The 13,018-nt window shown below is 43.3% G+C and overlaps 1 protein-coding gene across 4 annotated transcripts in view; it reads right to left on the reverse strand.

The window, feature by feature from the left end:
- ppfibp1b (PPFIA binding protein 1b) overlaps positions 1-12,709 on the reverse strand; it is a 166,373-nt gene extending 153,664 nt beyond the window's left edge. For all 4 annotated transcript variants that reach the window (XM_084335485.1, XM_084335483.1, XM_084335484.1 and 1 more), the window contains exon 1: positions 12,571-12,709. The gene's annotated coding sequence lies outside the window, so the exon portion shown is untranslated. The remainder of the gene's footprint in view (positions 1-12,570) is intronic.
- Between the last annotated feature and the right edge of the window lie 309 nt (positions 12,710-13,018).

A 13,018-nucleotide genomic window follows, 5' to 3' on the forward strand; every position in this document is an offset into this window, starting at 1 on the left:
GTCTGTGTGTACTCTAGTAGCCTCCAGCTACGGCCAGGATTCTCCAGAGCTGCATCTGGACCTATACTCGAGTAGCCTCGAGCAGAGCTACGGCCAGGATTCTCCGGCGCTGCACCTGGACCCTATTGGCATAACGTTACTTAACTGTGCTCAGCAAGCCCTCAGCTCGAATACGCATCGAATCAGTGTTATAAGACATTGATATCAGGAGCTATCTGTAGCTACTGCTAGCCGGATATATAACGTTAATACAACGCCTCAGTGAATTATTTAGTTCAATGGGACATTTCGTTTTGAACGGTGAACTAACTTGGGTTAACGTGAGCTAACGGCTAACGGAGCTATCATACACGTCTACTCTCTACTAGACTTGATGGAGCGTTTGTTGATGTCAGGAGCTATCGGTAGCTGGCCGACTAGATACCGTTCGGTTAGACAATGCCTCATCATGTATTAAACTAAAAGTGAATAGTTGACTGGGTCATTTTGTAACGGTAGCTAAGCTAACGTTAGCTCAGGGAGACGTCCCGTCCCACTAGACTACTAGTAGACCCGTGTTTACATGCGTGCGGGAGGGGCTGGCACTGCGCGAAGCCTCCTAAATAACCTTTTCCAGTTCGCACATATCTATTATCTATGACTAATTCTATCTATTTTTAGGGGCAAATGCGAGTGAAATAGTCGCGCTGTGGTTACATGACGTCATTGCTATTTTAGAGCGGCACTACCGGTTACACGGTATAGGCAAAATCCATACCGTAGAGCAAATTCATACCGTTTATACCGTATACCGTTTATACCGTCCACCCCTACCGCAGAGCGCAGCTGTTCGCAATCAAGCCCACTGACACACTGTTTCAGTGCAATTAGACACTGCCGTGCCGGCGATGACAGGGGGCGGAGCGACGAGCGGAGCTTGAACACAGCGGAGCCAGAACACAGAGGCTGCCTGCGATAATAATAATCACTTTATTTGGGCTGACAGAGCCACAGAACAACTGCGATTTGTCAAATGAATTAGGTATATTGTTAGTAAGTTAGCCATGTAATAAGCGGGATAATGTATAGCGCTGCACTGACAGCGGAGCCAGAGGCTGCCCGCGATAATAATAATCACTTTATTTGGGCTGACAGAGCCACAGAACAACTGCGATTTGTCAAATGAATTAGGTATATTGTTAGTAAGTTAGCCATGTAATAAGCGGGATAATGTATAGCCTACTCGGTCATTGTCGCAAAATAATTGACCGACACGGAGTTTAAAATACCGAGGCGCCGCGCCGAGGTGTTTTAAACGTAACTCGAGTTTATCGAGTTATTGACCTCGTAGACATACATTATCCCTTACATATCGAAAGAAAAAAATCGATTTTTTTCTTTTTCTTTTTTGTGACCTGCAACAGGGCAGTTTTAAAACCAGAGACAGTGGACAGACTTGTCTTTCTTGCCTGCAACTTAAAGTAATGGCTTTGCTTGTCCAAATGACAATACTGACCAAATTGAGATTTATTTTTCTCTTGTCCATTTATTTTGTTTGCTTTCTAATTTAAAATACAGTTTGAAACCGTCTGTACACAGTAGGCTATGTGTGCTAGCAGAACTAGACTCCAGTCACGAGTCACGGTGCACATGTGCAGTGGTTTGTACTTTGTCCACCAAAAAAGCGCCAAAAGATCGAAAATAAACTAGCAGAGCTAGAACTGTTCAACTCCCCTGGAGCCACAGCCAGCAGAGAAGCCGGTTTACTTTCGCTTTTAAACCAGCTGCAGCCTGAGAACTGGAGTGTGAGGGGATGTAACACTAAAGATGGCGGCAATGACAAAGAATTGCTGCAAAATAAACATACATCTGTTGTTTATATAAAAAATAAAAAAAATTATACTTATAACAATTTCGATAATTATCGATATCGAGAAATATGATAACATTATCATATCGTTATCGCGATATGATTTTTTTCCATATCGCCCAGCCCTAGATGGTATACCTTCATATTCAGTATAAACTCCCAATGTTTACAAACCTAATTATCTGAAGATGTAAGATGGTGTAGAAACAGTAGAGGTTGAGTTCTTTGGATTGACTTTAACATGTGAATGATGTCCAAAAAGACGTTCAAAAATATTGGTTCTTCTTCTCAAGGGTTCGGTTTGTTGACTATTATTCACCATTCTGGGAACAGGGTGGAAAGGAATCCCAACCTGAGCATGACGTAAGAGCAAAATGGTCACCGTGATACAGTCAATGGGGGAACTAGGGTATGGACGGAGTAAGACCAACTGACTTGACAAAATATCAGGCTAACACAGCAGACACAATACAAAGCTAACTCAGCTACAAGCGGAAACTTCCATAGAGAACAACTAAGATAAGATAAGGTATTCCCCCTTGGGGAAATCCGGGCGTCATAGCAGAATTTCCCCAAGGGGATCAATAAAGGAATATCTTATCTTATGGGGGAGGGGAGGTACAGGTATGGGCAGGGTAATAGTAGAAAGACATAAATATAGGCAATACAATTGTATCTGAATATAAAAATAAGAGGACAAAATAAACAGTGTAAACAATATAATTAACTCTGAATACAAAAATATGATGAACTTGTTATGAACCAACAACAGACATGTGTCTGTATCAAAAGATCACTCTAGATTGTGCTCGTCACCAATTCAAGAGGCTGCGGTCTCGACTCCCGGAGAGTCAGCATTGCCTTGGCTCGGGCTGATCGCTATACTAACTCGTTTGGCTGAGTTAGGGGGAGGGGAGCCGTGGGTGGGTCCTGGGCATTGTGGACAGCGACCCCTACAGTTCGGTCAGGGCGCCTGCTCAGCGAAGGTAGGATCACGTTACACTCTCCCAGTGAGAATCTGCGCGGCCAGGCTGCTTATAGCTTATCCGCAACAGTAAGTGACTTCCGGGGTAGGCCTGATTGGCCCCGACAGGCACGTGACGCGCAACTTTCTCTGCCGCGCGGCACGCTCCGCGGAGCCGAGCGGCAGAGCTTGCGGAATTACGTAACCGTCCAAATACGCCATGACTTTCATTCGGCGCTTCAGCTCACCTGGCAGAGCAGCGGTCCTGCGATCCTGCGGTCCGTTGTTGGTGAGTTCGAATCCCATCAAATCTTTTTTTTTTAACATGATTTTTTTTTTAACGTGTATTCTTTCGCCGGTTAAGGTTAGGCATGGTTAAGGTTAAGGTTAAGGTTAGGCATTGTTTCGGAGTTGGTTAAGGTTAGAACGGTTAAGTTTAGGCGCTGTTAAGGAGCTGGTTAAGGTTAGAGTTTGTCTTAGAGAATGGCAATATTCTTTCTATGGTTAAGGTTAGGCATGGTTAAGGTTAAGGTTAAGGTTAGGCATTGTTTCGGAGTTGGTTAAGGTTAGAACGGTTAAGTTTAGGCGCTGTTAAGGAGCTGGTTAAGGTTAGAGTTTGTGTTAGAGAATGGCAATAGACAGCCTATTTCCGCGCGACAGCTCTCAGCAGCCTCGTTGCGCGTCCTGAGTTTGCCGCGTCACGTGCCTGTCGGGGCCAATCAGGCCTACCCCGGAAGTCACTTACTGTTGCGGAACAGTTACAGGCGGCCAGGCTGCGTCTATATTAATCCCAGCCCAAGAGTGCTTCGCGTTTCTCTGATTGGCCACGACGCCCATGTGACCGCAGCGCGCGGCAGAGCGGAAATAGGCTGCTGCTCCGGCGAAAGAAAGACAGGCATTCTATTGCCATGCTCTGCGACAAACTCTAACCTTAACCAACTCCGAAAAAATGCCTAAACTTAACCCTAACCTTAACCAACTCCGAAAGAATGCCTAATTTTTTTTTTTTTTTAATCCACTTTTTCTCCCATTTTCTATATTTTCTCCCATCCCAATTTCGTATCATCCAATTCAACCCTCCCCTGTCACGGACGCTGTTTCTTGCCTCCCACAAGCTGGCTGCAATGTGGACTAAGTCATACATAGCACAAGTCCCCTCCGGTACTTGAGGTAACAGCAGTCGCATCTTTTCACCTGCGCAGCTCGATCTCTCAGTGGCGAGGAGTAACGCGTGGGAGGCTCACGCTGCCCCCGACACTTCCTGATTCTACTGCGCAGGCGCACCAACCGACCTGTAGGAGTCGCTGTCCACAACGCCCGATCCCCACCCATCAGTTTCCCACCCCCTAATACGGCCAATGTGTATTAGTACGGACGACCAGCTAAACTGAAAGCAAATGTGGAGCGCTGGGCTCGAACTGACGAGCCCAGCGTCTCCAGCATTTCGTGGCGAGCGCCTTGCCCACTACGCCACGTAGCCGCCCTTAAGAATGCCTAAACTTAACCCTAACCATAACCAACTGCGAAAGAATGCCTAAACTTAACCGGCGAAAGAAAGACAGGCATTCTATTGCCATGCTCTAAGACAAACTCTAACCTTAACCAACTCCAAAAGAATGCCTAAACTTAACCGGCGAAAGAATGCCTAAATTTAACGGGCGAAAGAAATACGCTAGTTACGTTTATATAAAAAAAAATAAAAAAATTTGAAGTGATTCGAACTTGTCACCAACGCACCGCAGGCTCCACAGCAAGCTGAGGAACGAGTTGAGCTAACCGTCGATGTTAAAACAGGGGGGATTACGAATGCATAATGCCGCGGCAACCTATGCGCCGCTGCCGCTCTGCCGCGGGGCGTGCTAGGCGTTGTCGCGGCCAATCAGGGAAAACGCGGAAGCACTCTTGGGCTGGCATTAAAGAATAGGCGGCCAGGCTGGCTGCCGGCTGGCTGCACATGCGTCGGAGGAAAGCATGTGACAGTCTCCGGCCTCTCGGACCAACAGTAGGGGAAAGTGCGCAACAACCAGGATGGGGGTTGGGAATTGGCATAACGACTAACAGTTGGATAGGAGAAAAATCGGAAAAAGAAGGAGGGGGAAAAAGATAATAAAAAAATAAAAATATCACTCTAACTTCATACTCTAACTGCTATGAAGGCCTTCAAGCTAACCCCTTCCAACCCCTAACCTGAGCACCTCCCTCAGACAGACAAGTCAAATACTGGTATGGCCAACACATGGCACTCAGCACGTACACTTCAAACACACAAAACCGCAGACCAGATGTTCTACCGTCTGAGCAACCTGCTGTCCACTCGTCTATCTTCGACAGAGCGGAGAGAACATGTCCGAACACATTCGACTGGCCGTCGCCCGCATCCCCCCCATAAGGCCCGAACGGTCATTGTGCCAAATGCCGTATATACTAGGGTTGAGTACTGACACATTTGAACCGATACCGGTACCAGTTCCTGGAATTCGGTATCGGTATTCGGTACCCAGCTGTACATTTTTCGGTACTTATCTCTTTCTGTAATAACCATTTTTTTTATTTCAGTTGTAAAAAAGAAATCCAAATTTCTCAATTTCAACATTGTTATTTACTTAGAACATTTTGTTATTTATTGTTGTAACACACCACACAAAATAAATCGCATGATCATGTATTATGTTTTTAAATGTTTAAATATCAACAGTATCTCGCCATCCAAAGATCCAAGAGATGGGACAGTAATATATATATATTTGTGGAAAAGGCTCCCTCTTGTCTAGCATATTACACTCTTATACTCAACATGTAAAGGTACCGAAATTTGGTACCGATTGATCTAGCCGCAGCGTGAATCGGTACTCGGTCGGCACCATTAAAAGTACAGAGTTCGGTACCCAACCCTACCGTGTACCCCCAGAGCCACCAAGATCTGATCTATTCTCTCTACAAAGCGTGTCTAATTACAGAGAGGTCAGCTCTGGTGCTCGAGTCTTGAGGAATGCCTCCCCACGTGGCGTATTAGCTGTGAGTAAACACAGGGAAGAATCCAGCTGAGCACCATGTCTGCTAAGGTGCATCACACTTACGCTGCAGCTAAAGCAGGTCGAGTCACTCAAACGGTTCCTGTGGAGCTGTGTTTGTTTTCCTTGTTGATTGTTAGCAGGAATATCAGGGAGAGAGAGGCATCCATACCGTATTGTAGATGCTGCACAGCTTGCTATCAGAAAAGGACGTTTAAAAAACGAGAACAATCGAGCGTCAAACTAACAAACAAAGTGTCACTGTCTCCTCTTCTATATGCACCACTTACGACCCCCGTACAGAGAGGACTATTGTTCATGCTGGCAGGGTATTTCAAGCATGCGAGGAGAGAAAAAACAAGACTAAGCAAGCCTGGTTATGACATGCAGGGCATATAGACCCTCATCTGCGTTTACACTGTTTATCTTTCTCATCTTTTTATATTCAGAGTTACTTATATTGCTTACACTGTTTATTTTTTCTCATATTTTTATATTCAGGTCTAATTTGATTGCCTATATTTATGTATTTCTACTATTACCCTGCCCATACCTGTACCCCCCCCCCTCCCCATGCTGTTATGACGCCCGGATTTCCCCAAGGGGATCAATAAAGAAATATCTTATCTTATAAGCCGGACCCAGATACAACTGTGTTTACACAGAGTTTAACAACTGTGTTTACACAGAGTTTAATTTGTGCCGGATCCTGCAGAACAGGATAATAACAATCTGTCACTATAATACTGTGTCTAAACCTAGGGATGGGAATCGAGAATCGGAATAGATTGGGAACCGGTTCCTAATTGACCGATTCCTGGAATCACATGCCTCCGTGACTATCGATTCCTCTTATCGATGCCATGTTTTTCCGACAGTTGCGCATTTAAAAACAATAACGTTAGCGCCATGCATGCAGCCATAGCAGACTATTTGATTCCTTGACTAGGAAAACCTAAAGGGCTCGATATTGCGACCGTTTTGTGTGTGCAGTGAAAACTGAAAGTGCTTTGCATCCTAGTCATTCATTTACATGGTAAAGTAACGTTAGCCGCTAGCTAGCTAAATAGCGATGCTCATTGCAGAGAGAGACAGAGAGAACACTGAGCTGGCCTTTATTTATACAGGTAGGTTATTGCTAACAAATTATCTTTTGCAATAACGACCTGTTGAATGCAATCGATAAAGAATCGCATCGATAAGCAGAATCGATAATGGAATCGTATCGATAAAATCGTATCAATTCCCATCCCTATTATACCTTATTATGTTGCAATGTACCTTAAAACTCAATACATTAGTATCCTTTGGAATGTTTAAATATTTAATGGCCAACCATTTCACCCCAGTCTGCCATTGTTTATTGTTGACTTTGTTTTTATTTGACATTTTATTGTGCGCTGTATTTCTTTCTACATCATTGTAAATTAGTTTACTTTCAATGATCCTTTGAGATTAATAATAAAGATTGAATGAATGAATTAATTAATGAATGAATATAGGTATGAATGTATATGAATGAATATAGATCAGTGGTCAAGACCCTTGGAGTGTGTTGGTTGTTATGAATCAGGGAGGAGGAGACTGACGACCACATGGCTGTTTTGGACAAATTAACAGTAAGGTAGACAAGCTATTTTCATTGCAATTCTCTGCGTAGTGTTGATCGATAAGGAGGACGATGATAGGCTTATTGTGATGATGATGTCGACGATGAAGATGAGTATGCTAGCTATGGCATAGGCTAATAAAGGGGGAAGGCAATCCCACCAAATAGAGACTGTATACAGGCAAGTGGTTTAACATTAACGCTTGTTGTTGGTGTCTAAATATTACGGCATATGACAGTGTAAGCTAGTGGGTGTTTAGGCTGGGTATATTAGTATGGTCAATGAAAACCTAGCCGGTAGACCCTCTCGTATACGATCAGTCACTAACCAAATAATAGTCGGGGTCCTCAGGGGTTAAATCCATAGGGAAAACTTTAGGTCCAGAAACTGAAGACACTGACACAGGCAAGCAAACAGCGTCAAACACACAAGTTGACTGAGCAAAGATGCAAAAGAAAACAAGGAACAAAAGTAGGGATGTCCGATATTATCGGCCTACCGATATTATCGGCCGATATTGGCATTAAAATGTAATATCGGAAATTATCGGTATCGGTTTAAAAAAATAAAAAAGCAAGCAAGTAAGAACTAATTCTTATTTTATTTATTGTCAAAAGTATGCATAATGGTGTGTTAATTCCACGAAAAGAGATATGTAATGTTAATTACCTGAAATTATTTTGGGGGGGGAACCCTGCATATATCGGTATCGGAAATTAAGAGTTGGACAATATCGGTATATCGGATATCGGTAAAAAAGCCAATATCGAACATCCCTAAACAAAAGGGATTGATATCCAGCGCAAGCAACTGATAGTAAGTTACACCAAATCACAGACGGTGCTGAGTGAGTGGAGCTTTAGCTAATGGCAGAAATGCACTATACCTAAGTGAAGGTGACGTGCATCTGGCTTTATTTAGTTGACATTCTGTTCATGTGGTTCGCTGTTATACAGCAGAATAATGAGGTTTTCACTCGTTTGTGTGGCTCGATTGTGGTCTGATACCTGCTGCTCAGCAGGCAACGACACCCAACGCCTGATCCAACAATGGGGCGTCGGGACTCACGCATGCATGTTTCAGGAACCAGGGGGGGGGTTGGCCAGTAAAGGACATTCGCTTATTGTAGGCCGACCCTCCGGATCCACCGAGAAAGGAGATGGCTGGAGATTTGCGACGCTACGCCCAGAGAGCATGGCATTTAAAGTGACACCTGTCCGAATACTCTTTTCAAATCAGCAGATTTGATCAACAAAACACTACTCTCTCTCTCTTCTTTCAAAAACAATCTGGTCCTTTAGAGAAAAGCTAACAAGCAGAACATGCCCAGAGACGGAGTAATGAGTAGAGCTCACTAATGGCTTTTCAGACACACCAGAACACATTCTCACTCCACACTGTACACTGAGAGAGAGAGAGAGAGAGAGAGAGAGAGAGAGAGAGAGAGAGAGAGAGAGAGAGAGAGAGAGAGAGAGAGAGAGAGAGAGAGATAGAGAGAGAGAGAGAGAGAGAGAGAGAGAGAGAGAGAGAGAGAGAGAGAGAGAGAGAGAGAGAGAGAGAGCTCAACTAGCCCTGGCACACAGCTCTTGTCCTCCTCCGCCTCCCTGACTGAGACTGACTGACTGATAGGAAACTCTATTCTGGCACACGCTGGGAAAAACAGTGGCCTTGGGGCCACTTGTCTCTGAAGAAAAGGAGCATTTATGGCAGCCATGCAACTAGGCGGGCTTCCAGCGCTAGGAGAGGGGTTGTAATGGCAATAAAAAAAAGCTGTGAGAGCAAGGAATTTATGAGACCCTGGAACAAATCCTAGTTTTTTTTTGCACCATACGCATACGGTCTTCAGCCAGAAAGAGACAATACGGTTTATGCAGGTAATTATGAAAATAAACATAGCATTATGACTCTCTCTATGCACACACCGCGAGGGATTGAGTGGATGACAGACCCATGTCTAGCCACAATATGACGTTCTATTGTTCCTAGAATAACTCCATGCCTTGAGTTGTCTATGCTTTGACTTTAAAGTAATCCTTTACCCTCATGCCTCGTTTACAGTGGAGAATGGTTTGTCTGTTCAATGCATCAAACCCAGTTTCTTTATACTCTGTCTCTATCCCCCCTTTAGCCTAAGCATGGAACGTTTCCATTCTGTAGTGGAATCTGTAGAACATCCTGAAATAAAATGGAAGATTATATACAGCTATCCTCAACTAGAGAAATTCTTAGTCCAATGACTGTCGTAGGATTTTGTCGACCAGTCGATTGGAAGAAACATGTAACGCTCCTTGTCGTTCCAGATGAATGCATTCATTTTTATTAAATTTTTTATATTCAGTTAATTATAATGTTTACACCGTTTATTTGTTCTCATGTTTTTATATTCAGATCTAATTGTATTGCCTATGTATGGTCTTTCTACTATTACCCTGCCCATACCTGTACCTCCCCTCCCCCATGCTGCTATGACACCCACATTTTCCTCAAAGGGATCAATAAAGGAATATCTTATCTTAGAAGGTTGTCTTAGGTTAAATCTAGTGCCCTTTAAAGACCAAAACATATTTGTGAACATCCTTGTGATGTAAGAGATGTGCTTATTTCCAGCGACTAAAGACTTGTTCAACATGAAAGAAACCCACTTATTAGCTAAATCTAAGCCGATTAAGATCCTAATGACAGATTAGTCAACAAATCAACTACAACTGGGCAGCACTAGTGTGATGAGGATGCGATCGACTCATTACTGTGTAGTAGGGGTGTAAAGGTACACTTATCCGTACTGAACCGTTTCAGTACTGGACCTTAGGTTCAGTACGGCTGTGTACCGAGGAACGAATACAATGGTATGTTAACCACTAATGATCGCCCACCAGGGTCTGTTTTTTTCACAATCTAATATAATTCTTATTTTTTTCTTTCTTTTTACAAGTCGATTATTAATTTCAATATAGAATATTCGTTGACAGCCCTACAAGTACAATTAGTTACTGCAAACTACATCACCCCTGAGTGGAACATGGAAAGCCAAACTTTCCCCAACTGTACCGAAACCCTGTACCGAACCGTGACTTCAAAACCGAGGTACGTACCGTACCGTGGTTTTTGTGTACCGTTACACCCCTACTGTGTAGTGGATTGTAAGAAACCTGCCTCTTTCCACGTCAGTAATGCACTCCTACCTGTATGGACTCTGGTGTGGATCTGTTTAGCTACAGCATGGCAGCAGCAGTTTCAATAAACAGAAACGTTTGAGGATCTGTTTAGCTACTGTGGCATAAACCACAGACGTGACGTGACGTGACACAAACAACCCTTCGCTGCAATGTCACTGTTATAAAGTTGCAATTTTATTGCTTGTTGTTGTGTGCGATAAGGTAACACGGGCTGTTCCCCCTGGCAGCAGACACATTAGAGACATTGACCAGCCACCTGCGGGAGGGCACCGAGCTGAAATAACCTCCAGCTATTTCAAACTTGGCTGAGAGGGTAGACTATATTATCACTGCTTTTATACTGCCCGACTCCCAGCGTAGGCCGGTATGAAAGAGACAGGGCTGCAGAGCAAAAGGGGGCCTTCCCTCTGTCTATATATACCGTAGACTGGCTTATAGTACCAAACACAAGCCTCAAGGCAGCTAATGGCTACAGTGATATAAAGCAGCTCAACATAACAATTGGAACAAAAGATGGAAACTTAAGTTCTTGGGAAAAAATACAGGTGGATCAGGGCAATGAAAAATACCTCTCTACAACAATTTCTCATGGCTATACGTACAGCAACTATCACGTGTGCAATGTATGGCAATCCATTAATGTTGCTTTTGGAAGGCAGCCTGCATTCTTTTCATGCTACTCGAGACGGCAAATATCTAAACATGGCCGAGCAGTTATTCGTCATGGTTGACATGTTTAAGTAAAATATATATATATATATATATATTTTTTTTAATAGAAAAACACGTCATAATATTTCACTTCACAATATAGCATTTAACCTGTGTAGTTACTAAGTAGGCCTGCAACAAAACGACTGAGGTTTTACATAAAGTAATGTTGTTAGGCCCGGGCTACTATGTTAGTTACTAGTATGTTAGTGCATAGTAGTAGTAGACAGTAGTAGACAGTAAAATGTCACACAAGCATTGTTGATGCAGTCAGCTCAGCAACAAAACATTGCAAAGACTAACCGATCGACTCATTAAGAATATATGTGTCTCTAAAGAAGGGGGCTAGCTGTTATAACAAAGGTGTTCTCAAATTTAAACGTAATATTTTGGTTAAAGAAACACCCAGATCACAAGGAGGGGAAATACCTCAATTCCCCCCACATACAGTATGACTGAGACATCTCATACCATGATGCCTCGAGGTTGTTTGTTTAATCCACATTTACATCTGAATAACTTTTATTATACTGTACTAACATTTGATAGTAGCCTATAAAACCTATTGTTATTAAGGAATTTGGTAACAGATTTGTGCAAACCACGATATGCTGTTCAATACCATAGTTTACATCACGGCTTACAAGTTGAAAACAATTCCCTTTGCTTACTAGAGGATTATACCGCATTAACCAATCGGGGAAAACAATAACACGGTATTAAATATCAAAGTCAGGATGACATGACAATAGCCACTTCAAGGAAAACATCATGAAAGTAACGTTAAGTCTACAAAAGACGTGGCCTCCGGCTCTGTGTTTCTGAGTAGCCGACTACTAACTTTACTTTGGGGAAACTTGCCTGTAGCTTCAACTCAAAGGTGAAATAGCGGCCAATTTACCGGATAGTCAGAGATGAGAAGACGTCGGTAAATATGTAAACAAACAAACAGGCAACTTCCAATTACTCTGTCGTGTCGTTGTAGTAGACTATTGATAACTACAACTATTAAACTACTAGTAGACTATTAGTAGCTACAACTATTGATCTATTAGTAACTACAACTATTAAACTATTAGTAAACTACAACTATTACTACAACTATTAAACTATTACTAGTAAACTACTAGTAACTACAACGACACAACAGAGTAATTGACCGCATTGTAGCGACTACGTGAAGTACAGCTCGCGCTTCGAGATACAAACCAGGGTGGAGAGAAAATCACTGCAAAAGTAAATGACTTACCGAAACTTTACATGAATCGATTGGAAACTTCCGAAATGAATGTCACAAATTCAAAAAAACTAAAAGCGCCTCGTTTCTCAACTTGTCTCGAGTGTTATTTTGCTAGTCGCCAGCCCAGGGACCCGAGCTCATCCCTACGCCATGTCCAAATGACAGGGAAGTTGGAAAGTTGAAACGTCATCGCTGGAACATCCCGCCCCCTCCCCACTGGATTGGTTTGGGAACGGGGGGCACCTCTCCCCCCCTACTACATCTCTCTCCCTCTCTCCCTCTCTCCCTCTCTCCCTCTCTCCCTCTCTCTCTCTCTCTCTCTCTCTCCTCTCTCTCTCTCTCTCTCTCCCTCTCTCCCTCTCTCCCTCTCTCCCTCTCTCCTCTCTCTCTCTCTCTCTCCCTCTCTCCCTCTCTCCCTCTCTCTCTCTCTCCCTCTCTCTCCTCTCTCTCTCTCTCT

The sequence above is a fragment of the Notolepis coatsorum genome, assembly GCF_963971535.1.
Source record: "Notolepis coatsorum genome assembly, chromosome: 18".
Classification (NCBI taxonomy): Eukaryota; Metazoa; Chordata; class Actinopteri; order Aulopiformes; family Paralepididae; genus Notolepis; species Notolepis coatsorum.